The sequence below is a fragment of the Adiantum capillus-veneris genome, chromosome 18, assembly GCF_014529385.1.
Source record: "Adiantum capillus-veneris isolate H3 chromosome 18, ASM1452938v2, whole genome shotgun sequence".
NCBI classification, from domain to species: domain Eukaryota; kingdom Viridiplantae; phylum Streptophyta; class Polypodiopsida; order Polypodiales; family Pteridaceae; genus Adiantum; species Adiantum capillus-veneris.
In genome coordinates this window covers 87,552,130-87,579,697 of record NC_140948.1, presented here as the reverse complement: position 1 = coordinate 87,579,697, position 27,568 = coordinate 87,552,130, and positions in this window count along the sequence as shown.

Below are 27,568 nucleotides of genomic sequence, written 5' to 3'. Positions count from 1 at the left end.
ACCCCCATTGTACCATAGGTTGTCCTATAGTCATTGATCATCCCTATATTTTTTGTTTTTTATTACGACCATTTTTTACCTGTTTTTTGTATTTTTGAAGTTTTTCTGCCGGAAATTAATAAAATTAAAAGGAAAACAGCAAATTAAATCCAAAAAATCCCCAAAAATCATAATAAATCAAAAACATCATTGCAAAACACTATATACACTCTCATGCAATTTTTATGGCCGGATTTCTTTGTTTTACCACTATTGTGCCCGAAAAATGGCTATTTTTACTTATATACACACACCTAGGGGCTTGATTTGGTGTTTGGCCCCATACACTTGTCTATTCATGCTGTATAAGGGCATATGTACTTGGGTTAGTCCAGAAAATTTTGCAATCAAACGACAACCCTTAAAATAGTCGAAAAACGTGCCCTTTTTTGCTCTTTTTGCCATTGGGTCCGCATTTGAGAATGCCTCCCCCCCTCCTAGCTGGAGTCCTCTCGGACGACAAGGTATCGCCTCGGTGTATGTGCCGTGCATGGGTTGAAAACTCGTGCTAATGCTTGGCCGTGTAATGTGGCCCTATATGATGCATACTCGGTCAATGCATGGAAAAATTAATGTTGTGCAAGAGAAGGGTATAAGCAAAATGCTTATTGGCATTCGCCGTCGAGGTTTCCTATTGGTTGTTGATTTGGTCGGCAGATTTTCTTTGCAAGCAAAAGTTGTAACTCTACCGCTCTTTGTTTGATCGTTTTTCTTGCAACAGTCGCGAGGTTTGCCGCTATTGTAGATATGGCCGTAGTCGTCTCCTTGGAGAGAATTGTCTTGGCTGAATTGGCCATTGACTTTGTCTTTCCATTTGTATCTTTGTTTTGGAGGTTTTTGTAGGTTTATTGCTACTTCCGCGGTTGCCAGTGTTTTGTGCTTGATTGGCACCCACATAAATCGGTTTGCCGGTTTCATATGTTGTGTCTGTCTGCATGCCGATTTTGCTTATACTGAAGGGAGTTCCTTTTGCTTCGGTTTTGGGATCCAAATGCGAGTCACTTTTAAGTTGTTGCTGAGCATTTTCTTTGGGATCCATATCTGTTTTATTCCCTTGGTGTTTGATTGAACTGTCTGCTTTGGTTGACTTCTTCTATTGTATTGTGGTTTGTCTACCATGTCACCTCTATCCTTCCGCACCCATACTTGTTTGTCGCGTGTTCTAACCTTGATCTTGACACTGCGGTCTGTGTTGTTTTATGTTTGTAGTGAATTTGGTTGGCAGTTCCCTGTTTCTTTAGCGGCACCCTTCCTTTTGGCAGTTCCCTGTTTCTTTAGCGGCACCCTTCCTTTTGGCTCTTTATCCACTGATTCTTCCGAGGTCGCTGAGAAAGGCTACCATCTGTTGTTCTTGTGCATCCTGAATTTTGACTACATCCACATTCCAATCTATCTGCACATTATATTCTTTTTGCCAAGGTTGTCCCAACAACATGGGGTGTTGTGTGCTTTCATCCTCAACCACATAAAACTTGTGTGGGTAAATATATTGATGTACTTGTACATGCAATATAATCCAGCCCAATGATTTTAGCGAATGTGATGTACTACTTTCCAGCACTTGTGGAGTAGGATGTAGTTGACCTGTGGGCTTGAGCTGTTTGTATAATCTGTAAGAGATTAGATTTGCTTGAGCTCCAGAATCAAGCAATGCCATCGATTCAGCTTGATTACTATCCACTTGGACTGCAATTATTGGCTCCACTGTGTCTTCATCGAAATTCGTTAGTCGAATGGCATTGATTCACAATGGTGAGCCACACTGTTGTTGTTGTCGTAGAAGCCATCTTTTTGCAATGCGTTCTTTTGCTTCTGCTTGGGCCTCTTCTCGTACTCCCTGTTTCTCCTGCAACCGTTGTTTTTCTTGATGGATTTGTTGAAGCATATCCTGTGTTAGTGGTAAATGATATTTCTTTAATCAACACCCACTAATCCAATATGGCATTTCTTCACCTGCTAATGTAGCAAGCTTGACAGCTCCACTTTGTGATAAGTCACTAATCACAAAGGGTCCCATCCCTTGCTTTTTAAATTTCTTGGCATGTTGCTTCAAGGTATAAACAAGTACATAATCACCTGTTTTGAATTCTTTAGTGCGCACATGCTTGTCAAAAAATTCTTTTTGTCTTCTCTTTTTAGCATAGATCGAAGCCACAGCTCTTAAGCGAAGTTCATCTAGCTTTTCAAGATCATCTATTCTTGAAGAGAGCTCATGCCCTGTCCATTCTAAGAGTTTCGCTACTCGTAGAGTTGGAATTATTAACTCTATGGGTAATATAGCGTTTAGACCAAACACCGTGTTGTACGGTGTTGTTCCTATTGATGTTTTGTAAGCTACCCTGTATGCCCATAGTGTTGAGTGTAACTGTTGATCCCAATCTGTTCTTGACTCTGATACAATTTTAGTGAGAACCGTGCATAGTGTTATTTGTGGCCTTAGCTTGTCCATTTGCCTGTGGATGATATGGAGCATATTTTCTATGTATGACCATGAATTCCTCTAGCAGATATTCAATGACTTCATTAAGAAAATGTGTTCCTCGATCACTAACAATTTCTATTGGTAAACCGTATCGTACAAAGACATTCTCATATAGAAATTGTGCAGTGGTTCGTGCATCTGCTTTTTGTGTTGCCTTGACTTCCACCCATTTTGTGAGATAGTCCGTAGCCACAATGATGTATTGGATATGGGTGCGATATGCAGGGGGTGAAATAGGCCCCACAAAATCAATGCCCCATTTTGCAAATGCCCTTGCTCCCATCATTGGCCGTAGTGGCATCTCATCTCTCTTTATCGGCACCTTGGTGCGCTAGCATGCGTCACAACGCTTTACAAACTCCTCAGCATCCATATGCAATATAGGCCACCATATTCCTGCGGTTAAGACAAATTTTGCCGTCTTATCGCCTGAAAAATGGCCTCCACTTATTCCGCCATGTGTGTGTTCTAGAATTAGCAGGAATTCACTTTCACTTGCACAGATTTTAAGTTGATTGTCCTTTCCTCGCTTATAGAGTTGATTCCCAATCAAACTAAAGTCGCGAGCCTCCAGCTCTATAGCCCTTTTCCGTGCTCCTGTTATGTTTTCAGGAAACGTCCTTGTGGTTAAGAAATCAATGATATATTGACTCCATGCAAGTGCAATGTTTACCTGAAATAATGTCGCATGATCCACTGGTCGTTTGGCACTACATATAATACAATTGCTAACATAAGCATGTATGTCAGCATACATAGTTTGCCAATATATCCCTAATTGTTTCAGTTTCTGGTGTGTTTTCATTGTTGAACAATGAAATGCACAATCCTGGACATGTGCTTCTTCAAGATAACACTCCAATTCCTTCGGATTTACACATAATCGTAGAATTTGGTCCGATCCTAAATGATATAGTCGTCCTGTAATCAACTGGAAGTTTTTTGTTTGTCGAATTGTTTGTTGTTTGGGTCTATCTTCCTTGTCATCAAACCTACCTCCAAAGGAAAGAATGCTAACAATTTCCTGAGACCATTTGGGTATCATTTCAATATTGAAAAGATAAGCATCTAGTATGTCATCATCTACTCCTTCAAGAGCTTCCCCGTTTTGTATCCTTGAAAGATGATCCGCCCGTAGATAAGTTTTACCCTTTTTGACCACCACTGTAAAATCAAACTCTAGCAATATAATAAACCATCGTACAATTCTCCCTGTATTACGTGGTTTATTTACCAGATACAAAAGAGCTTGATGATTTGTGAAGAACACAAATTTGTTTGCGAGCAAATAATGCCGAATTTTCTTTACAGCATAAATCATTCCTAACCCCTCTCTTTCAGTGGTTGTGTAGTTCTTTTCTGCACTATTTAACTGTCGGCTTGCATAATAAACTGGGAAATCCATTGTTCCGTCTCTAGGTTGAGCCAGAATACTCCCGATTGCATATGCAAAAGCATCAATGTGAACATGGAATATCTTTTCCCAATCTGGTGCTTTAAGTACCGGTGTTGATACAAGGTTTTCCTTAAGCTTTTGGAATGAAGTTTCACACTCCTCAGTCCGGTCGAAACTGACTAACAAACGATACAGAGGTTGTGCGATGACCAGATACATATATATGAATCTTCGATAATATTCGCAGTGTCCCATGAAGGATTGCACTTGTTTCGCATTAGTAGGCTTGGGCAGGTCTACTATGACTTTGATTTTATCTAGGTCAGTGGTTATGCCATTTCTTGAGACAATGTGTCTTAAGATACGGCCTTGCCTAACCATAAAAATGCACTTTTCCGGGTTAAGACAGATTCGATATGTTTTGCACTTCTCAAATACCTTTTGTAAATGGTCTATATGTTCTTCTCGTAGAAGAGAGTGTACACAAAGATCATCCATATATATTTCTAAGAATAATCTCAGATATTCTTTGAATGCATGCGTCATTATCCTTTGAAAGGTAGCTGGGGCATTAGTTAGGCCAAAAGGCATAACCCGATACGCATATATTTCCCATTCCGTGGCAAACTCTGTTTTGTGTTGATCCTCGATTGCAATTGCCAGCTGGTTATACCCTAAAAACCCATCTAGAAAGGAATAAGCCCGTTTCTCGGCCACCCTCTCAAGTACATGTTCTGTGATCGGCAAGGGATAATTATTCTTTATGATGGCTGCATTTACCTTTTTGAGGTTCACACACACTCGCAGCTTTTCATTCTTTTTGGGGACAACCACAATGGGTGACACCCAATCTGTATGCTCGATTTCATAGATGAATGCAGCATCCATCAGCTTATCAATCTCCTCTTTGATTCGTTTAGAAAATGTGTCATTATATGTATAAGGACGTTGTTTGCTAGGTTTGGCATCTGATTTCAAAGGAATTGTATGTTGGCATATCGATGGATCAACTTCTTTGAGGTCTTTGTAGGACCATGCAAACACATTTTTATACTTCTTGAGAAGTTGTGTTAACCGTTCTTCTTCTTCAGGCTCTAAATCAGTGGCAATATAGACCGGCTGAGGCTTTTCACCTGGTTCAGTGAGGTCTATTTCTTTTGCATTTTCCGGCCCATTGTAAGATTCCTGGTTTATTCTTTCCCTGACTGGTGGTGTCATTATGATTTTTCTATCCTGGATGGTGAATTTCCGATAGTGTGATGGTACATTCATGTTTCCTTTTTTTTACTCCTCCTTACCATCACTTTCTCCCTCAGTAGTCCATACCTCTCGTAATGACCGTTTCAGTTCTTGGTATTTCTTTTTACGCTCCAGTTTGGTCCACTCTAGGTCTTTTGTTTTTTCCTGTTTTGATTTTTGTGATTTTTGTGATTTTGTTCTGTTTCAGCTTTCTGTACTTGTTTTATTTCCTCTCGCGTTCTTTCCCTTCGAACTTTTGAGAATCTTCCTGATATTTGGTCTTTTACACAATCCTCTGCTTTGACAAGCATTAGATAGAGAGTTTTATCTTTTATCATGGGCATCAGGTTCTCTCTCATTTTGTTTTATGCTCGTTTTCTCCTATAGCGTTCCTGGCGTCTAGGGTGCTGATTGGCAAAATCATAAAACCTTATATTCTCTGTTTTCTCTCCACGCTCGCTTGAGTTGTCTGAACACTCGTTATCTGCATCGTTATTTACCTCCAGATGCTCAAAGGAGTTATAAAACTCTTCTTGTTCTGGTGGTTCTACAATCTCATCTCCTCCTCGTATAAGGCTTACTATGTAATAGGGTAGCACATCATAGCCATCTTGATCGCAAAATTTTGTCGTTGGACTATCTGTAATGGTACAGACATCCAATGTTGCTAGTATGTGTTCCCATTCTAGAGGTTCCAAGGCATCTTCAGGAAAAGGTTCCAGAATATAATCCTTGTCCTCAATCGCTCTTTCTAAGACGCATTTATCTCTTTTTAAGCTCCCACAATGTGAAGCTCCGCACATCCATAGCTCTTTTTGTTGCCCTAACCATGCTGGGAGTTCGGACCCTGCCAGTGTAGCTGAATCAAACTCTTCCACGGGTGTCTGGTTCACATCTTTGTAACTATGGTCTTTTAGGTGTATTTTGGTTGTGGTCTCGCCATGTCTGAGGTATATGTGGTCGTAACTCCAATCCTGGACCATCTTTGATTGTCTCATGAATGGTCTTCCCAAGATGATCTCGTAATTGTTCTTTTTGTCGAAATCGACTAGTGCAAATGTATGCTCATACTCGATTCCGCACCAAGTGACAATTACTTTTTCTAAGAGTCCTAGAGACTTCTCCATGAACCCGTCTGCCAATTGCAATTTCATTCTGGTAGCTCTCAAAGCCGGTTTTCCCCATTTTTTCCAGATTTCTTTGGTGGCAATAGCGACTCCTGCTCCACTGTCAAGAATAGCTTTGGAAACTACTCCTTGGAATTCTACTGGTAGCGTGGTGTTTCCATCTTCTCCCTTGCAATATTCTCCAACCTTGTTTAAAGGTACTGACCTAGTGTTTAGTTGAGGCATGTCCAATTCTCTGATCCCTTCCTGAAGCTTCGAGGTAGGGTCTTTCACTCCAAAATTTTTTAAGCATTTGCCAACTGTGGTCCACATGTTTGGTCGTAGTCTTAGGAGTTTGGCTAATGTGATTGTACAAGTGGACAATAATTCAATCAAAATCCTTGTGAATCCATCACTCTATTAGAAGAAAGTCTTTGAGTTGGGATTGCTCGCACCTCAGACTTGGCTTCATACTCTCCTAGGTAAGAGGGTAGAGTTTTTAGTGAGTCTGGTTGGTTGTGCCCCGAACTAATTGATCCCTGGTCTCCCCCGTGCGAATGTATATCAAAGTTCATTTGTGATCCTGCCTCAAATTCTTCAACAGGAGGTAAGATCTCATTTTTCTCTTTCCTCACACTATTCATGTGGTAACTCACCCTGTTAGCTTCGTTGGCATCACGGATTTGCTTCCACAGGTCATCTAGACCGTTACAATCCTTACCCATTTCTACCAATGCTTTAGGTTGGAACCCCTCACTTGTCTCATCTGTTGTATTTGGCACTATGATAGACTCTCTCCTAGACTCAGAGACAGTCGTGAGTCTCTCCTTCATTTCTACTTGTTTCTCTTAAGTTGGTTTGATAGGGGTTGGAGCTGGTACTTCATTCCAACTTGCAGGTTTACCAACCGGGTTTTCTATCAAGGATTGAGTTGTTTCAATCATCTTTTTACACATTTCCAACCTCTGTTTTTCTATTTTAGCATATGGATAAGTCATCCATCTTTGCTCTTGGGTTTGGTTCTTTTTGAGTCTGGCTTCGTAAGCTTTTAGAAGTGCATCTAACTACTCATTTAACTTTTCTGCCAACACTGATCCTCCTAATCTGCACTTTTGGGTTCTGCTATTTCCTTGGGTGCTATGGTTGCCGTAGTGTGTGAGCTTAGGCTAGCTAGATCCTCTAACCACTCTAATCTATCCTTTGTGTGTTTTAACTCCTCGGATAGAGCCGTTTTCTCTTGTTCTCTCCTGGCTTTCATACGCGCCTTTCTAGCTTTCCAAGTGCTTCTATGATTTTTCGTTTCGGAACTTGGGGCATCGGTTTTTGGCTCTTCAATTATTGGTTCATTCGTCATTCTTTGAGCTTGGGCTCGTGTTATTGCCTGAATAGGTATTATTGTCTCGTTTTTTGATCCTCCACTCGAAGGCACTACTTCCAGCATGTTCAAGGTAGTTTTTGCTCCTTTGCTCGAGTTCTTAGAGCAATCAAGAATCAAATGAGTAACTCCACACTCGGTGCAATATGCGTTGACTCTAATGATTTCATCATGAGGACAGACTCTTAGCCAATGGTCTCCACCACACTTGTAGCAGGGTCCCTTAGGCTGTTGAGGTGCTCCTTGAGCTCCTCTTTGTTGGTATGCATGTCTCTGCCCGCCCATGCCTCCGTTGGCTATGAACAACAATGTTCGTTCATCCAAGCTATATCTCCCTTCTCCTGCTACCTGTGCAGTTGTTGGTGGTCCTGCACCTCCCATCATGCTCCATGGTTCTGGCGTTGAGGGTTCTTCCGGTGGATAATAGACAGGATTTGCAGCATATCCATTGGGATCTTCGTAATATGCATGCATAGGCACCAAAGCCTTCTCTTCTGGTTCAGTTATGGTTGGTGTGTATCTTATGCCAACTGGTCATAATCCTGGTAGGGGTGGTTGTTGCCCCAACATTGGTTGTGGTCTTTCTACACCTACAAGTCGTTGCCTGCTTGATACCTAGGCATCGGTGGAAGTTGAGAAGATGTTACTTGAGCCTGGGGAGCATAAGGTCATTCTCTCACATATCCCTTGTTATAATAACATTCCTCCGTCCCATGGTTTGTCCATTTTTGTTGAATAGCACACCATTTTGGCTGTTTAGCCTGAGGTTTGGCGTACAGGTTAATCTCTTTTAACACTTCCTCTACAAGCTACTCCTGGCTTACAGCTACTTCTCCTTTCGGTGTTGTCTTAGAAGGCTTGCTTCCACTTTGTTGTGAGGATGAATCATCGTCGAGATCCTTAAATTCACCCTCCTTATAGACCGCACAATTGTCTACAAGGTAAAGAGCCTCCTTAGTTAACTCATTTAACGCCGTGCTCCTCTTCATATGTAAGTCCTTCTGGAGATCTGCATTCCTTAGTCCTTGAATGAATACAAGCATAAGTTTGGACTAAGTTCGCAGTCCTTCCACAGGGCAGAACTTAACATATCTTTTAAGTCGTAGGGTTGCCTTTCGCACAGATTCCCCGTCTTTCTGTTTGAATTTATGGATTTGTGAGACTGTATTATGAGCTATCCCCCTTTGTGAGAATTCCTCGATAAACTCATCAAACACCTCCTCCATAGACTCAAAGTCTCTACGCTCCACAGAGTCAAACCAAGTAGCTGCATCATCCTCTAGGGTTAGTCCAAACCCTACAAATTGGGTAGGGAAGTCTAACACCTCTTCATCTCTAATTACACGCACAACGGCTGCTACATGATCTTTAGGATCTCTGTTTTCATGTATTTCTTGTTTACCCATTTTTGCACTTGAGAAGGTCTAATTCTACGATGGTCTACAAATCTCATCATAGGATCTCCTCGTCCCAATCTATATATCTCCTCTGGCCTTCGGTAGGGGGCTGGTTCCTCTCCCAATGGTGCTCATAAGCCGTACTTTCTGACAGTTCTTGCAAGAGATGGTTCATCTCTTTGAACTCGTTCTATGGGTGGTCTTCCTGGCTCTGTTGACCCGTGTGTTTTTGGCTTACTCTCGCCTTGATATTGTGAATAGAGTGGTGGTTCTTGTAAATCCCTTAGCCCTCGTGCGGCTTGATAACCATCTCGATTTTGGTCTTGTTCTAAGGTTGTACTCTGTCGAAGCCATGCCTGCAATGATGGCTGGGTTGCTGGTTGGTTCTGGTTGTTGAATGTCTGATGTCAGGTAGAATGTGAGGTTGCGTCATACTCTTCTGAAAATGGATTTGTCGATTTGCTAGGGGTGTAGGTGGCTCTTGGCACTTCTTCTGGGGCATATGTTGATGCTTCTGGAACGTTGCCTTTTCTACCTCCTCTGGGAGAATACGTTTGTATTCTCGCCCGTACCTATCAACAAAAACGATATCCTTCTCCATAGCAATTTCATAAGAGAATAAGTAAAGAACCTTGTACTAACCACTCCCACTACAAATGCAATATCCGAATGTGTAGCAATCATTGCATACATCAAACTCCCACATGCAGACGCATACGGCACCGTATCCGTTTCAATCCTTTCCACCTCAGGACTGTGGGCAATCTTGGTTGCTTAGTTTCACATATGACGGCAATGGTGTCATCAATGCCTTTCCCCTATCCATATGGAAATGTTGCAACACCTTGTCAATATACTCTTCCTGAGATAAGTAAAGCATCTTCTTTGACCTATCTCACTAGATACACATACCCAGTATATGACTTGCCTCACCCATGTCTTTCATGTCAAAAACCTTTTGCCATTTTTGACTTAAGAGCTGAAATTTCTGCCATTTGTCTACCAGCAAGTAACATGTCATCCACACACAAGATGAGGATTATCAAGCTACCATCCTTAGCTTGTCGAGTATACAGGGAATGATCTGTCTCACTTCTCTTGCATCCTTGAGAAAGCATAAATTGGTGAAACTTCTTGTACCATTCTCTTGGTGCCTGTTTCAATCCATAGAGACTCTTTCTCAAACGACATACCAATTTCTCTTTGCCTTTCTCAACATACCCTTCTGGCTGCTGCATATAAACCTCCTCGTGCAAATCTCCATGAAGAAATGCCGTTTTCACATCCATCTGTAGACTGATGTAAATGCAGATCATGTTTGGCAAAGCAGGTACACTTCTCAATGTTGTCATCTTGACAACTGGTGAAAAGACTTCATCAAAATCTATTTCGTGTTCTTGCTTAAAACCCTTAGCAACCAACCGTGCTTTGTATTTTGGTTGTCCATCATGAGGAGTAAGCTTATACTTGTAAACCCACTTACAAGGTAGAGCTTTCTTGCCCTCTGGCAATTGAACCAAATCCCACGTTTGATTCTTATGCAGAGCCGTCGTCTCTGATTGCATGGCCAACTATCATTTTTTCGAGTCAACCACTTGTAATGCCTCCTTGTAAGAAGATGGTTCTCCACAATCCGTGATCATGACATAATTTAGAGGTGGCATATAACGATCAGGTGGTCTGGAGACACGCTCAGAACGTCTCACCACAACTGATTCTGCCTCTCTAGCCACTATAGGTTGTTCCTAAGCCTGACCATGCTGTCTTGATGTGCTAGCACTAGGTCCATCTTCCCTAAAGACAACTCTTCTGATCTCCTCTGTCTTCTCTAGCTTAGCGTGAAACTTGGCTTCATTGAAATGCACATCATTGCTACGAACAACTTTTTTGGACTCAGGATCCCAAAGCCGGTAACCCATCTCGCCCGATTCTCCATAGCCAAGAAATATACACTTCTTGCTGTTTGGTTCTAACTTATTCCTCAAATCCTTAGAAATATGGCTATAAGCTTCACAACCAAAGACTCTGAGATGATTATACGAAGGTTCCTTGCTTGCCCATAGCATCTCGGCCACTTCACTCTTATCCAGAACCCTACTAGGAGACCTGTTGATCAAATGGACTGCTGTAGCCACTACTTCCGCCCAAAATCCACTAGGCAACTCAGCATTTGACAACATGCTTCTGACCTTCTTTTGTATGGTCCTATTCATACGTTCTGCAACTCCATTTTGTAAAGGATTGTATGGTGCAGTAAGTTCCCGCTTTATCCCTTTTGCTTCACAAAAGTCTTGGAAAGCCTTGGAAACGTACTCTCCACCATTGTATGTCCTTAAACATCTCAACTTCTGACCACTCTGATTCTCCACAAGTTGCAAGAATGTCTTAAAGACCTTGAGCACCTCATCCTTGTGCTTCAAGAAGTAAACCCATACTCTGTGAGAATAGTCGTCTATAAAGGTACAAAAATACGCTGCTCCCCCTAGCAACAAACTAGGCATTGGTCCGCATAAGTCACTGTGTACAAGAGCTAACCGTTCATCCTTACGATTTCCTTTTGATCTATGCGGTTCCTGTATTTGCTTACCATAAACACAATGCTCACAAAACTCAAAATCTTGAAATGAAAAGCCAGGCAAATAACCATAACGAGAAAGTATTTCCATTCCTCTTTTTGACATATGTCCCAGCCTACGATGCACAATGACACACTTGGCTGCTCAATCACATTAATTACATGGTTTTAAACCTCTGAAACATGTAAAGTGTACAGAGTTCTTGACTTGCTACCATGTGCTACGGTCATTGAACCTTTGAGAGATCTTCCAAGCGTTGTTCCCAAAAACTGTCACATAACCCGCATCATCCAACTTCCCTGTACTGATCAAGCTCTTTCGGATTGCTGGAACATGTCTGACATTCTTGAGCCATAAAGAAGAGCCATTCTGAAACTTCAATTGCACATCTCCCACTCCAAATATGTCACAAATCTACTCATTGCCAATTTTGACATAATCTTTAGTAGCCACATATGATGTAAACCACTCTTTGTGCGGAGAAACATGTAAAAATGCCCCTGAGTCAATAATCCAATCACTCATAGCATGTCCATCCTCTACGGTTTCGAAAACAGAATCAAAATTTCTTGTGAGGAAGATGTCACCAGCTGCGATACCAGAATCACTATATGAACTAGATCTTGTGACATTCACCTCTTCAATCTTCACTGAACTCTTCTTTTCATCTTGCTCAAAACTCTTTGTTTTGCCTTTTTCTTGTTTCCACTTCGTATAGTCTCTCTTCATGTGACCCTTCTTGCCACAATGGTAGAATTCTATGTCATCCTTTGACTTCGAGTCACAAGACTTACTTCGGTTTTGTGCCTTCTTACCCTTCTTCTCTTTGACTGTTGTCTCCCTCGAACAAGCAAAGCACTATTGCCTTTGCCTTTGTCAATGTTCTTCTTGTTCACTTCCTTTGTAAGCAAGCTACCTTTTACATTGGCACTTATAAGACCCTCTGGAAGGACAGTGTTAAGTATGGAGCCTGATTTACCATTGTAATTTTGTGTGGTAAAAGTGCACATTTGTAAGGCCCCCATTATGAGGAGAAGCCATCGTGCGTGGAGGAAAATCACTCACCGAAAACCAAAATTTTCATGAACAAGAATCAGGGGAAACTTTAGGGGCCTCGGGGGCGGAGGCCCCCGAGACTTTTTTTCCCCTCGCCAGAATATTCCTTTTCACCGGAATATTATGGCTGGACGGCGGCCGGAAAGTGGTCGGAAAACAACCGGTCGGTTGGCTGGTGGCCGCGTAGTCAATGGCCGATGGCCGGTGGTCGGAAGTCAATGGCCGGTGGCCGGTGGCTGAATTCAAAAGCGGACTTGTCTTCTCAAGGGCGGCCACACATGGGCGGATTGGAGGGTCCGATTTGGACTTATTCGCACAAGGGCGGCTACACATGGCTGCCTCTCATAAGAGAGGGCAGCCCTTTTGGCCTATAAAAGGAGGCCATTTCTACACACATTTCATAGTGTGAAGTTGATGCAACAAGGTGAGTGTGAGGTGGTGAGAGTGAAGCAAGGCGGGAGCTCTATTAAGGGTTTAATCCCTTTGTAAACTACTTCTTCTTTTGAAGTGCTAAAGCCATTGAGTGGCTGCTTTCCCGTGGACGTAGCCCACATTGGGTGAACCACTTATATCGTGTGTACTCTCTCTCTCTCTCTCTCTCTCTCTCTCTCTCTACTCTATAATCTCTTGTGTGTGAAATCTATCTCTCTCCATTAAGTAATCTACTCAAAAATCTATTTAGCTACGTCTTATTTCCTAACAACTGGTATCAGAGCAAGGTTTGCTCGTAGCTAAATTATCTCAAGGAAAGGATTCCTTGAATTGAGTGGGAGTTATGGCAGAGGAAGGGAAGCTTAAGATTGAGAAGTTCAACGGCAAAAACTACCAACATTGGAAGATGCAGATTGAAGACTATCTCTACCAGAAGGACCTCTATTTGCCACTAGGCGGTCTTGCGAAGAAGCCCGCAACAATGGCAGATTAAGCATGGATTGTCCTTGATCAAAAGGCACTGGGAACAATCCGGTTAAGCTTGGCATCAACGGTGGCCTTCAATGTTTCGGAGATGAAGACCATGGAGGACTTGATGAAGTCACTTGACGACTTCTACGAAAAACCATTGGCATCCAATAAGGTATTTCTTATGAAGCGCTTGTTCAATCTAAAGATGGCAGAGAATGGTTCAGTTGCAGAACACCTAAATGACTTTAACACAAACATAAGTCAACTTCGATCGGTGAAAATCAATTTCGATGACGAAGTGCGAGCTCTCCTTATACTATCATCTCTACCGGATAGTTGGGACAGCGTTGTGATGGCTGTAAGTAATTCTATTTCTGGCACAAATACTCTTAAGTTTGATGATGTTGTGGGTGTTCTCCTAAGCGAGGAAATACGAAGGAAAAGCACAAGAGAATCATCAAGTGTTGCACTGACAGTGGAAACAAGAGGAAGGCCTAAGGAGAGGTTCAAAAACCAAAAGGGTCGTGATCGCTCAAAGCGGAGCAAGTCACGCACAAAGTCAGTTCTTGAATGTTGGAACTGCGGCAAGAAGGGCCACGTCAAGAAGGATTGCTGATCCAAGAAGAAGAAGGAGACAGAGTCTCAAGATAACAAGCCAACATCGGAGGCCAATGTGGCAAGTAAAGTAGAGCAAGATGCTCTAATTCTCTCATTAGACAATGTGTCTAATTCCTCGATAGTAGATTTCGGGGCTTCATTCCATGCGACACCACACAAGCAACATTTCCAAGACTACACCAAAGGTAATTTTGGGTATGTATACTTGGGAGATGATGAATCTTGCGAGATTGTCGGCAAAGGTACAGCTTCTGTCAAAACTACTAACGAAAATGAATGGAAGCTTAAAGATGTTAGGCATGTTCCTTCTCTTTGCAAAAATTTAATCTCTACAGGACAATTGGACGATGAAGGTCACAACATTGCATTCGGAAACAAACGGTGGAAGATCTCAAAGGGATCTTTGGTGGTTGCCAAGGGAGAAAAAGTTGGTACACTTTACTTGTGTATTGTTAGCAAGCAACCTTCAGCTTTTGCAACAACTACAGAAGTTGACAGTGCGGTGTGGCACTACCGACTTGGGCATATGAGTGCCAAAGGAATGCAAATCCTTCAAACAAAGAAGCTTCTACCAGGTTTGAAAGAAGTGGACTTAGAGTTCTTTGAAGATTGTGTTTATGGTAAACAAAAGAGGGTAAAATTTCAAAAATTAGGAAATGAAAGAAAAAATAAAAAACTTGAGTTGGTTCATTCTGATGTTTGGGGTCTTGCAAGTACACCATCACTTGGTGGCTCATTGTACTATGTAACATTCATAGACGATGCGACTAGAAATACATGGGTTTATGTCATGAAGAATAAATCCGATGTATTTTCCATATTTCAAAGGTGGAAAGCCTTTGTGGAGAATGAAACAGGTACCAAGGTTAAATGCCTCAGATCCGACAATGGAGGCGAATATTGCAGCCAAGCTTTTGAAAGCTTTTGTGCTAGCAATGGCATTCGGAGGCAAAGGACAACCCCAAGGACACCTCAACAAAATGGGATTTCGGAAAGAATGAACAGGACAATCATGGAGCGAGCACGAAGCATGCGGCTACATGCAGGCCTACCGCTTGAGATTTGGGCAGAAGCTGTAAGTACGTTTGTGTACTTAATCAATCGGTCACCCTCAATGGCATTGGATGAGGGAGTTCCAAAAGAGGCATCGACAGGTAAACCGGTGAATTATGCATTTCTCAAAGTGTTTGGGTGTGAGGCTTTCATGCACGTAGATAGAAGCCTAAGATCAAAGCTAGATGCAAAGTCCAAAAAGTGTTTCTTCATTGGCTATGGAGAAGGTGACTTTGGGTATCGCCTATGGAATCCTGAAGATGGTAAAATCTTAAGGAGTAGGGATGTAATTTTTAACGAACAAAATATGTACAAAGATTACTTGGAAAGAAATCAAACAAAAGAAACAGGTGATGAGTACATGGAGCTTGAGGATGGGGAAGACTCAAGGACTGCAAACGGTGACAATGTGCAACAACGTCAACCAAATGAGGAGCCTCAACCTATTCCCCGAAGATCTACAAGAGCAAGTAGACCTCCAGAAAGGTTTGTTCCTTCCTTCAACCATCTCTTGATCTCAGATTCTGGAAAGCCGGAATCATACGAAAAAGCTATGCAACATGAATCCAAAGAAGAATGGACGAAGAGCATGCAAGTGGAGATGGACTCACTACATCGCAACCAAACATGGGAATTGGTTGAGTTGCCTAAAGGTTAGCGGGCACTTCAAAACAAATGGGTGTACAAGGTGAAGGAAGAAGAAGGTGGGAAGAAAAGGTACAAGTCTAGGCTTGTGGTAAAAGGGTTTTCTCAAAAGAAAGGTATTGACTTCAATGAAATATTTTCTCCTGTTGTAAAAATGAACTCAATTACGCTTGTCTTAAGCCTTGTGGCTGCTCATGATCTAAATCTCGAGCAAATGGATGTAAATACGGCATTCCCTCATGGTGACTTAGAGGAGGAAATCTACATGCTTCAACCAAAGGGGTATGAAGTAAAAGGTAAGGAGAAAATGGTTTGCAGATTAAAGAAGAGCTTGTATGGTTTAAAGCAAGCATCAAGACAATGGTACTTGAAGTTTGATCAATGGATGTTGGATCATGGATTCACAAGATGCAACTCGGATCACTGCGTCTACACGAAGAATTTGGGAGATGGGAAATTTATCATCCTAATGTTGTATGTTGATGACATGTTGATTGCAAGTGCTAACATGCAGGACATCAAAGACCTAAAAGAGGAATTGTCTAAATCTTTTTCAATGAAATATTTAGGTGCTGCAAAGAGGATACTTGGTATGAAAATATTGAGGGACAGGACAAAGAAGACAATAAATCTATCTCAAGAAGATTACATCAAGAAGGTACTAGAAAGGTTTGCAATGCAAAATGCAAAACCAGTTTCTACACCTTTGGCTGGTCTCTTTAAACTAACAAAGGATATGTGTCCAAAGACACAAGAGGAGATAGCCTATATGTCTAAAGTTCCATATGCTACAGCGGTAGGTTCTCTAATGTATGCTATGGTCTGGACAAGGCCAGACATTGCACATGCAGTGGGAGTTGTGAGTAGGTTCATGGACAACCCAGGTAAAGAGCATTGGCAAGCTGTGAAGTGGATACTTAGGTATCTAAAAGGGACAACAACAAATGCTTTGTATTTTGGAGGATCTGATATTTTTCTAGAAGGGTATGCTGATGCAGATATGGCAGGTGACAAAGATACTCGAAGGAGCACTACTGGCTATGTGTTCACGATTGGAGGCACAGCAGTAAGCTGGGCTTCAAAGCTGTAGAAAGTGGTTTCACTTTCTACCACGGAAGCAGAGTATGTAGCAATGACGGAGGCAAGAAAAGAAATTATGTGGCTTCACAGATTCTTAGAAGAGCTTGGATTCAAACAAGACAATTGTGTCTTGTACAGTGATAGCCAAAGCGCTATCCATCTTGCGAAGAACTCAGCCTTTCATTCAAGGACAAAGCACATTGAGGTGAGATATCACTTCATACGCACTCTTTTGGAAGAGGGACAGCTAAAGCTAGGAAATGCGCATACAAGTGAAAATCCTGCAGACATGTTTACAAAGGTGGTCAACAAGGAGAAATTGAGCTTTTGCTCATCTTCAATTGGCATTCAAGGATAAGAAGCCAGAATGGAAAGCAGTCACAGGTTTGGTTTGGAGATCAGTATCCAAGTGGGAGATTGTTAAGTTTTTTTTCCCTCGCGGGAATATTATGACCGGACGGCGGCCGGAAAGTGGTCGGAAAACAACCGGTAGTCAATGGCCGGTGGCCGGTGGTCGGAAGTCAATGGCCGGTGGCCGGTGGCCGAATTCAATGGTCGATGGCCGAATTCCAAAGCGGACTTGTCTTCTCAAGGGCGGCCACACATGGGTGGATTGGAGGGTCCGATTTGGACTTATTCGCACAAGGGCGGCTACACATGGCTGCCTCTCATAAGAGAGGGCAGCCCTTTTGGCCTATAAAAGGAGGCCATTTCTACACACATTTCATAGTGTGAAGTTGATGCAACAAGGTGAGTGTGAGGTGGTGAGAGTGAAGCAAGGCGGGAGCTCTACTAAGGGTTTAATCCCTTTGTAAACTACTTCTTCTTTTGAAGTGCTAAAGCCATTGAGTGGCTGCTTTCCCGTGGACGTAGCCCACATTGGGTGAACCACGTATATCGTGTGTACTCTCTCTCTCTCTCTCTCTCTCTCTCTCTCTCTCTCTCTCTCTACTCTATAATCTCTTGTGTGTGAAATCTATCTCTCTCCATTAAGTAATCTACTCAAAAATCTATTTAGCTACGTCTTATTTCCTAACAGACAGAATTACTTAATGCCGTGCGAAAAGTATCCCAACTGTCTGGCAAAGTGATTAAGAGAAACATAGCCTTCACTGAATCTGGAAAGACTATCGCCTGTGTTGTTAACTGGCTGAAAATTGTGTGAACTTCATTGAGATGATTTGACATGGATATCCCTTCCTTCATCTTCAAGTCCACCAATTTCTTGAGCCATTAAATTTGAGAAGCAACACTTTGTTTCTCGTACATACCACATAGCTTTTGCCATACGCCATACGCCGTAGTCTCTTCTGCTACGTTGAAGTAAACATTTTCTGCCAGTGTCAACATGATTGTGGAACAAACTAACTCGTCAAGCTCTTCCCACTCATCTTCAGCCATACCTTCTGGTCTCTCCCCTTTGAACTTCAGTGGCTTCACTTGTTTTTTCTGCACCAAAACCTGCCAAATCTGCTTCTTCCATAATGGAAAGTTTGTGCCATCCAGCTTCTTTATGTTGTAGAGAGTCTCACTTTGAGAAGATGCGTCATGCCATTGAGGCATTGTTCAGGATTCAGTCTTGAGACAGATACAGGTTCTGTGATCGCTGAGACAGGAGACAATGTATGCTTACAGGATAGCATATTACAGAGATTTTTAGATTTGTCACTGGTCAGCTATTTATGGTTGTTTTTGAGCTATAAACTGTAAACAACCATAAATAGAGTCTCCCCTGTAAACTGAGCTCTGGAAACCAAAAGATAGCTAAAAAACAACCATAAATAGCTGACCAGTGACAAATCTAAAAATCTCTGTAATATGCTATCCTGTAAGCATACACTGTCTCCTGTCTGAGCGATCACAGAACCTGTATCTGTCTCAAGACTGAATCCTGAACAATGCCTCAATGGCATGACATATAAGATGCAATCCAGTGTCTACACAAAGTCATACATCCTATGGGATAAAAGTCGCCGAAGAGGATGCGTGTAGAGGGGAATTCCAGCAACCTGATCCACCTCACAATGGGTAACCCAACCCCCAGTGATTGGCTTCAAAAAACCTCACACACGACCCTCTCAGATAGCTCAACAAACTACCCAGAACTAGCATACATCCTACAATAGACCAATCACTGTCCTATGACCCTGTCTGCTAGTGTGACTCACAACTAGCAGACCCACAATCACATCAATCTGCACTACATGCCAATGGTGTCAAGCCGTCGTATTGGCCACACCTCCCCTGGAACCTGGCAAGCACATGAAGTAGCAATGCAAAATGCAATATATATATATGATGATATATATGTGTACCTGGTCTATAGATGATGCTTTGAAGACTAATGAGTGATGTATGTCGATGCCGATATTGATGCCGACCTCCTACTTGCCAATCTACACAAGACGGGTTTCTTTGCGGCTGAAACCTATCTTTTGATGTAGTGCTCAGAACAAAATTCTGAGGACATAAACAACTTCGAAAGGGGGTGTAAAACATCAGGTCGCTTGCTGGAAATACTACCGGAACGCCGAGTGTGAATTTCCAAGCTTCGGATCCAGAATCTGCCTGAAAAGTGCGCGCTCGCGATTACGCGAAACCGCATTGAACCTTGATCTGATACCAATTGAATTCATGGAGCGGAGCTTAGATCGACTCACACACACAAAGATACACAGACAGAGAGTTTACATAGTACGCAGAGAATTCGTTGAAGGGTTATCACCCAAATCTTATTATTCACACAAGTATAAGTGAGTACATACAGATAAGAAAGTTAGGCGGGCGGCCATATCCGTATAAGAGGCCACTTGGGCTTTAATCCCAACAGAGGTTTCATTTATCAATAAGGTGGTTCTAAGTTTTTCTTTTCATTCAGATTATAATAGTTGACAATTGAATGCAAATGTCAACTATTATATGAATGTGGACCATTACACATGAGTGGCAACTATCTCATAATAAATTGAACTAATTATGTGAAGTTCTTAACTCAATTCCAAAAGCAGTCAATTAGCAAATGTCCCGTCTTATATGAATATGGACCATTACACATGAGTGGCAACTCTCTCATAATAAATTTGAATAATATTTTATTCAATCAATTTAGTTAGAATATAAGGTAATTGAATCTAAGAAGACTACTATAATGAATGATATATAGTTGTCCAATAAAACATATCTCTACTCTTTGACAATCTAATTTAACAATCTGCATTGCTAATCACAATCGATTATGATCAGATCATAGGGAGAAAAAAACATCCCAAGCTTAGTACTTTTGTCAAGGTACTACTGGCATCTAAGGCCAAGATGTGGCATACCACTTCTCCTTCAAAGACCTGGAAGTCACAAAAAGTCCGGTTCAAGCGTATGAGATATACTCTTACATAGTTCAAAAGATTCCCTCTATTATCCAAAAAGTACTATAACTAGTAGTTTATTATTATACATCTAATTTTACCTATGTAATGGTTTATGCACAAAACCATAGCAACATCCTAATATATGTCTTCTCAAAGTATAACTAAGCAAGTTCAAAACAAGCTCAACACCGATAATCCACTCTCTTTGGGCAACCAAAAGGACTATCACACAACATTACACAGGCTTGCATTATAGATGCGACTATTGTCAAAGTATAGAAGCAGAATGCAAAATTACTCCAATATCAAAGCGTGTGTAGCAAAAGGAATTTGCATACCTATAAAGAAGAGGAAGCTGCCACTATTTCCATGGACTTAGCTTTAGGTACAAATTAAGTCTCTCCCCGTTACTAATTATCCAAGCATGAGCGAGGAAGAAGCTACTTGCTCACCATGTTGTGAGATTTGCAGAGCCAATAGCTAGGAAAGAAGGCATCATAATGCTCTATTAACCTATAGCTATGAGGACCAAAAATGGTCTTTCAAGGGCTAATATTCAAGTGTCAAGATCCAGAGAGGTCCTATAATGCCCAAAGGGCTGCGTGGTCCAGATTCACCGCCCAACCCCTCATATATAGCCCTTGGCCCTTGAATCCCCATTCCATACTGGTAGCCAGCCACCTGGCCCGGGTCCATGACCCCCCCTTGGGGGAGAAGTGTTTTGGGAAACTTCTTTTTGAGAACACTAATGTTTTCCCAAGTGGCACCTTCTTCAGGTCGATCTTTCCACTTGACTAAAGCTTGATGACGTACATGATGATGCGTACATAAATCATGATAGTCGAGGATTCGCTCAGGCTTAGCGGTGGGGTAGACGGTTCAACAAAATCAACCAAAATTTGTTGGTCAATGATGTTGTCATCCCCATGCAAGCGTTTACGTAAACGGCTTACATGAAATATCGGATGGACACGAGAGTGTGCTGGTAATGAGATTTTGTAAGCATGATCACCAACTCGCTTGAGTATCTTGAAAAGTCCACAATATTTCAGAGATAATTTAGGTGTTGGCCCAGTCTTCAGACTTTCTGAATGCTCTGGCACATGCAAAAATACCTCTTCCCCTTCCTTGAAGGTAACTTGCCGATGTTTCTTGTCAGCGTACTTCTTATACCGAGCGTGCACTTGTCAGACATTCTGACGAGTGAGTTTCATCATATCCATATGGTCTTGGATAAAATCGTTAACCTGCTGGAGTTTTTCGGTTGCCAACCCCACCGTAACTAGTGACCTAGGTTGAAAACCATACATTAGCATGAAAGGACTAAATACAGTCGTGACATGCTTAACATTTTTGTAAGCAAACTCAAAAATAGGTAGATACTCTTCCCAGTATGTTGGTTTCTTGCTAACGTATGCTCGTAGCATATCCTCTAGCACTTGGTTAACTCATTCAATTGACCATCTGTTTCTAGATGATCTGATGTACTGAGGTTGAGTTGTGTATCCAATAATTTAAACACAACCCTCCAATAATGAGTGTTAAACTTGGGATCACGATCACTCACAATGTTACTTGGTAATCCATACAACTTGTACAAATTGTCCACAAATAACTTAGCTAATTCTAGAGTCTTTATGGTCGACTTGGTTGCAATAAACTTGCATAGTTTAGTCAATCAATCTACGACCACCCATATCAAGTCATGACATTGTATAGTGGTTGGTAAACCCACAATAAAATCCATAGAGATATTTTCCCATTTACCATTGGGGATCTCCAAAGAATGTAAGAGTCCTCCTACCTTCAGGCGCTCTGCTTTGTTAACTTGACATTTTTGGCAAAGCAAGACATAGTCTTGAACAAATCCATATAAACCTGGCCAGTAAAATTGTCTTCTTACAAGAGCATAAGTCTTTTTAATGCCTGGGTGCCCTGCACTTGGACTGTTGTGACATTCATAAAGAATTTGGCACCGAATGTCCGTGTCTGTCGGTACACAAACTCTCCCTTTATGGAGTAGGTACCCATTGTCGATGGAAAAATTCTTCCATCTGTGTAGTTCATCACTCGACGAAGGAGAACTGTGTGTGGAGGTTAACAAAACACTACCAACATTGGAGTGAGAAGGATCCCTTATTTGCACATGGCTCCACACTTTGGAGGATGTGTCATCATGATCATATTTGCCCTTCAGAGAATCCAAAAATTCACTTCGAAATTCCGTTAACAAAAGAGAATTGATCTGAGGCATACGACTAAGAGCATCAGCCACCACATTGTATCGTCCATTACGATATCGGAGCTTTGCGTCATACTCCTAAAGAATCTCAGCCCACTTGGCCTTTCGACCCTTCAAGTCAGCTTATTGTGTAAACCATTTTATGCTTTCGTTGTCAAACACAATCTCAAACTGAGCTCCATACAAATAATGCCACCATGTCTTTAAGTTAGACACTATTGCATAGAGTTCGCGTTCATAAGAAGAATAATTCTGTTGTGCCGAATCAAGCTTCTTGCTTTTAAATGCAATTGGCCTCCCCTCCTGTAGAAGGACTGCTCCAATAGCACGGTTACTGACATCCATTTTCAAAACGAATTGCTTCAAAGGATCCACGATAGCTAGAATAGGAGCTGTAGCTAATGCATCCTTGAGCGTATCAAAACTTTGATGTTGAGCCATCGAAAGGTTTTCCCTTTGCCTTTCAGCTGGTCCGTCATTGGCACATCAATATGAGCATAGTTTTTATCGAACCGTCGATTAAAACGTGCAAATCCCAAGAAAATATGTAACTCTTTCATATTTTTGGGAGAAAGCCACCTCCGAATGGCATCCACTTTGGATTGGTCTATGTGCAACCCATTAGCTGAGATAACATGCCTTAGATAGTGAATTTCCTCCTTGAGAAAGTCACACTTTGATTCTTTGGCATATAAGTTGTTTGCTCTTAGTAATTCAAACACTTGCCTCAAATGTTGCAAGTGCTCTTCCTCAGAAGTACTATATACGAGAATGTCATCAAGAAAAAAACAATAACAAACTTGCCAAAGTACGGTCTGAAGACATTATCCACGAGTGTCATGAAAGTTGCGGGCGCATTGGTTAACCCAAGAGGCATAACCAAAAACTCGTAATGTCCAAACCTTGTTCGGAATGCAGTTTTGGATATATCAGCAAGGCGAATACGTACTTGGTGATATCCCGACCACAAGTCTATCTTCGTAAAAATTCGAGCATGAGTGAGCTTGTCGAACAGCTCATCCCCGCGTGGTAATGGGTACTTGTTCTTAACAGTGACCGCATTTAAACCATGGTAGTTTACGCACATGCGCATACTACCATCCTTTTTCTTCACCAATAGGATAGGAGAAGCCCATGGTGAAGTACTCGATTGAAAAAACCCTCTACTAAGATAGTCAGCAAGATGACATTCCACCTAAGCAACCTCAAAATGACTCATTTTGTAGGGTGGCTTACTAATTGGTTTACTGCCTGCAACCACATGTATGCCATGTTGCCCAGATTGTGTAGACAGTAATCCTGATGATAAATCATTAGGAAAAAACATCTTGAAATTCCATTAATAAACCTTTTAACTGACTAGCAACCTTTGCTTGTTGAGAAGAGAGAGTAGTAGCCATTGCTGGAAGAGAAGAGAGAGAAGCATGCGGTGTTGAGGAATGTTCAATACATTCAACATTTGAAGAAAATGACACAATGAGTAATTCAAGAAAACTTCTTCTATTTCATTATTAGAAGTGAGCTCCATAAGCTCTTTTGTACATATCAATGGTGAGGAAGGCACATCCTTCTCTCTTAACAACAACACATGTGCGCCATGGGATTCAAACATCAGATTGTTGTGCTTGTAGCTACACTTCAGTGATGGTCCTAGGCTATGCAACCACTCTCTACCAAGGACCACATCTGCCCTCTCCATGTTCATAACTTAGAAATCCAAGGATGTGGAATAGCCTTGAATTTCCAACGAGAGTTTGTGGCAATTTGAGCCTTTTCACTAATAAGTAGTTAATGAAATTGTGAGTAGCAATGTCATCTACCGAGATACGCACCTTGTGCCCTTGAATAGATCTGTGCATATGCACTAGCTCATGTGAACCAAAGGTTTGTTGCCTCATGGAAGCTGTGATACAACATTCATGCACCACCTCGGTGTGTGTTACCTCCACCTTGGAGAATCGTGAGGAAGACTTAAGAGGCAACAACTACACCATGTGTACTGCTTTCTCCTTGCCTTGAGCAACAGATTTCCCCTTGGGATAATCCTTTTTTCCATGGCCGCTTCCCAAGCATTGAAAACATAACTTCTCTTTTTTAGCCTTCTCAAAATCCTCAGTAGAGAGAGGACCTCGAGACCCCTTGGGTTTCTTAGATGCTTCTGAGTTGGTTACCATAAATTTTCTTTTATTGTGCCCATGCTGTGTGCGTGTATTACCATGTGTATTAGTAGGCACGTGAGTACTATGTGATTTCTTATCATCTGGATCATCATGAATGTGAGCTTTCACTATGGGCTCCTCAAGTGTTTTGGGGTCCTGAGTCTTGACGTGCTTCTTAAGCTCTGGCGTCAGACCACGGATAAACTCACGTACTTGTTGAAAGGTGTCTAACCCTTCCAACTTGAGGATAACATCTGATAGTGTGAGATGTATTCAAGCAATAATGGGTGTTGGCGCATGGAACACATGTCCCAAGCCATCCAATTTCTATCTACCTCATTCGTGGGCAGGAACTCTTTTCTAAACATAGCCTCAAAAGCTACCCAACTCTGTGGTATGATGTTCTTCTCCTTGAGAGACATCCACCATTTATAGGCCTTGCCTTCCAGAGTCAGAATTGTCTAAAGTGCCTTGACTGTATCCGGAGTATGCCGTAAGGCATGAATTGCGTCCCACTTGCTTAGAAAGATATTCACTGCATCCTTATTGCGCTTTCGGTCCTCTCACTTAAAAGTGGGTGGCTTCGTATTTTTCAACAACTAGTTCACCTCCTTTGCAGTGAGATGAGTGCAGAGAATCTGCAGGGTGACCTTGTCCTTGACCAGGAGTACCCTGCCTCTGATCGGCTACGTGCTCATGCATGTGTGTGTCAACAAGACCCTTGACCTACTGTTGCATAAATTGTACCACTAGAGTGGATAATTTACTCACATTTTTACTTAGTGATGCAAAATTCGTTTCCATCACCGACATACGTGCTTGAAGTGCCCGAAATTCTTAAATATCAAGCAATTCGTAAGCGTCATCTCCTGCCCGTAGCTTCGCGGGTACCCTCCATGGAAGTATTCGGCCGCGAGCCATTTTTGGGAGGAAGTCATGTTGTTATCCGAATCCATGGTGACACTGTGCAGTGCTAGGAAAATAAAAAGAATACCTTTAATCCAAAAAAGTTCATAACCGTAGTCTGCACCGTAAATGTCGATAATTAGCCGTGCTAATTAGGACCACAACCGCAATTCAAAGATGTATGATCGTCGAGAAACCAAGCCGTGCAAAAACCACTGTCGATATCCAAGGTTTGTCGAAAACTTGGAGATTGATTTTTTTTTGCAAAATTTACTACAACAAAGATTGCTGAGGTTCGTGCAAAGCTTGGGGTGCCGTCGGTGATGTTTGTACGACCTCATAAGGTGACTTCCAAGCTTGAGAGGAAGGAGGGGGGGGGGGGAGGGGGGGGGGGGGGACCCGACTATGGGTACCCTCCCTTAAATTTCTTTAAGTGCCTTAGGGCCCTTGGCCTTTGGCGCTTGTATGTGAACTTGAGGAAAGAAAACAGCAATGGCTTTGTGCTGCCGACGAGCAAGCTGAGAGAGAGTTGCACCGCGAGCATGTGTTGCTCAAAGGGTGACAACCCTGTGACAAGTTCTGTAGCGCAGGTGATGGCGTCCCCAACGAGCCCAACCCCACCTGATTCCGTGGAGGGGACTTAAGCCCTTGCTCCCTCCTGGGCTTAGATGCCTTGCACAAGCGATTCAACTTCGGCTTCACCTTCCTCGCTTAGCACGCGGTCGTGCACGCCCTCCCTTGCATGAGCATGCAATGAATCAGTGGCTCCACACCTTCTTCCCAAAATAGACCATGCTCTGATACAAGTATAATGCCCAAAGGACTGCCTAGTCCGGATTCACCACCCAACCCCCCATATATAGCCCTTTGGCCCTTGCATCCCCATTCCACACTGGTAGTCGGCCACCTGGCCCGGGTACGCCCTTGGCATGACAAGTCCATTAACAATAGCAAATAGTCATTAAAAAGCCAAAGACTTGATCATAAGTGAATAGGTATATTTTTACATCCACAATGTAAATTTTATCTAACTTAAAACCAAGGGCTAGTTCTCACATACCAATATTGAATTTTTTATCGAAGTCAACAATCATTGAGAGTATCCTCTAGTATATTTGACTTAAGATGAAATTTTAATATGTGAAGGAATTACTAAATCTCCAAAGTATTCTTGATCTTTTAGGATCCAAAAAATTGATTCTCAATAGTAGTGAGAATGTGTGTGCATGTGTAGTCACATGCACGTGCGCACGTGCACACACACACACACACACACATCTCTGTGTGCATTAACAAGGCACTCAAACACACAAATGACACTGTGTGCACCTATGACTTCTAATTTCCCAACCTTAGCTTGGGGACCTTGCCAGGGAAACTTGGCATAAATTAGGATAGAAGGATAGGAATGAGCTCTTATAATGGGCACTCAAATTGACTTCATTACAAGGAGTAATGGGAATCAACCCCTTTGATCTTCTTCATGCCAAGATCTTCTCTCTTCTCTCTCACTCTCACTCTAGGTTGACATTTGGATGCCTCAGGATCGTGGTGATGATTCTTTAGTGATTTCTAATCTACCAATACCAAATTGCCACATGGCATAGCTCTCCGTACATCGTTCCCAAAATTGCTTTTAGGCAATCAATGTGATGAAAAAAAACATGCACAAACAAATTAGTTATGAGATTCTTAGGCGGGCTTCACACATGTCATGAACACTCCGCAAAACTTGATTTTTCCTAATGAGAGAGCCATGTCGACGACGGACAATCCAAGAAACGTTTCATGCATGCAAAGGATGACCATAATGTGGCAATTGACTGACTCCTAGAGCTTTTGAAAGCTGTTTTGATTGTAATTTGAAATAGTATGCTAAGATCTGAAGTAATATGCTTACACACACACACACACACACACACACACACACA